Genomic DNA, 1,511 nt, shown 5'->3' with positions numbered 1-1,511 from the left:
TTTTTGGCAGTTTCAATAGTCTTCTCCAGCATATAATTTGTATGAAATAATAATTTGTATGAAAGGTACTTTCAATATTCTCCTCCAACATCATAATTCAAATTATTCTATTATTTTACAGTCTTCTTTATTCATTGTCCAACTTCCACACATATCTGAGGTGACTGAAAATACCATGGCTTGGGTCAGGCACACCTTAAATCTTTAAACTGTTATCTTTGTTGTTAATACTTTAAAGCAGTTTGGGCAGGAGATTTGCCTAATACAAAATGTCATTTGATTTCTTGACTTCTGCTTCCATGAGTGTTGATTGTGGATCTAAGCAAAATGAAGTTTGACTACTTCAATCTTTTCTCCATTTATCAAGATGGTATTTATTGACTCAATTGTAGGGAATTTTTGGTTTCTTTACAAGCCATACTGAAGGCTGTAGTCTTTGATCTTCATCAGTATTTTAAGTCCTCTTTACTTCCAGAAAGCAAATAGTGTCATCTACATACTGCAGATTGTTAATAAGTCTTCCTCCAGTCTTGATACTAAATTCTTCATACAGATTTAATAAATTTACTAAGGTTTTATTTCTCTAAAGAATCAGCTTTCAGGTTCAGTAATTTTACCTATCATTTTTCCATTTTCTATTTATTAATGTTTACTTCCCTGAGTGTAGATGCCTCACCATATCTTCCTACCACTGTTCACTCTGAGGCCTTCAGGTACCTAATTTTTATGAAATTTACAGGATTTTTCTAGAGAAGTATTGATCTAATATAACTCATTCATTACTGGCAATGGAAATCTGACATTTACAACTATGATTTCAAAAAAACCCAAGAGTTTTGATTACCATATATCAGTGTTTGGAGTTCAAAATTTTTATTTAGGTCCTCATTGGGAAATCAGAACAGAACAATTACTTTTATATTTGAGTATCAGATGAAAAAGATATGCCTCTTAAGATATAGGGATTTCGCCTCACCTAAAGTCCTGGTGTGGCGCTGTGGGTCAGACTGCAAAGCTGTTTGCACTGCAAGGTTGGTGGCAGTTCAAGCTCACCAGCTGCTCCTCAGAAACCCTATGGGTCGCTATGGGTTGGAACCAACTCAATGACACTTAACAATGACAACAAACCAAAGTTATATGTTGTTGTTGTTAAGTGCTGTCAAGTTGATTCTGACCCATAGTGACCCTGTACAGGGTTTAGGGAGCTTGAACCACCAACCTTGCAGTTCAAATGACTGACACATTAGCCCACAGCGCCATACCAGTTATATGATTAGGCATAATATAAAATCACTTATCTTTGGCAAAGAAATATGAAATTGAGCTGATATCAAGTTTGTTGTTGTTGTCAGGTGCCATCGAGTCGGAACCGACTCATAGCGACCCCATGCACAGCAGAACCAAACAATGTCCGATCCTGGGCCAACCTCACTACCGCCACCACACTTGAGTCCATCAATGATGCCACCTGGCTGATCCATCTTGTTGGGGTCTTCCTATTTTTCTCTGAC

This window comes from Chrysochloris asiatica, unplaced genomic scaffold, assembly GCF_000296735.1.
Source record: "Chrysochloris asiatica unplaced genomic scaffold, ChrAsi1.0 scaffold00002, whole genome shotgun sequence".
Classification (NCBI taxonomy): Eukaryota; Metazoa; Chordata; class Mammalia; order Afrosoricida; family Chrysochloridae; genus Chrysochloris; species Chrysochloris asiatica.
The sequence above is the reverse complement of the archived record's forward strand: the minus strand, read 5'-3'. Positions refer to the sequence as shown.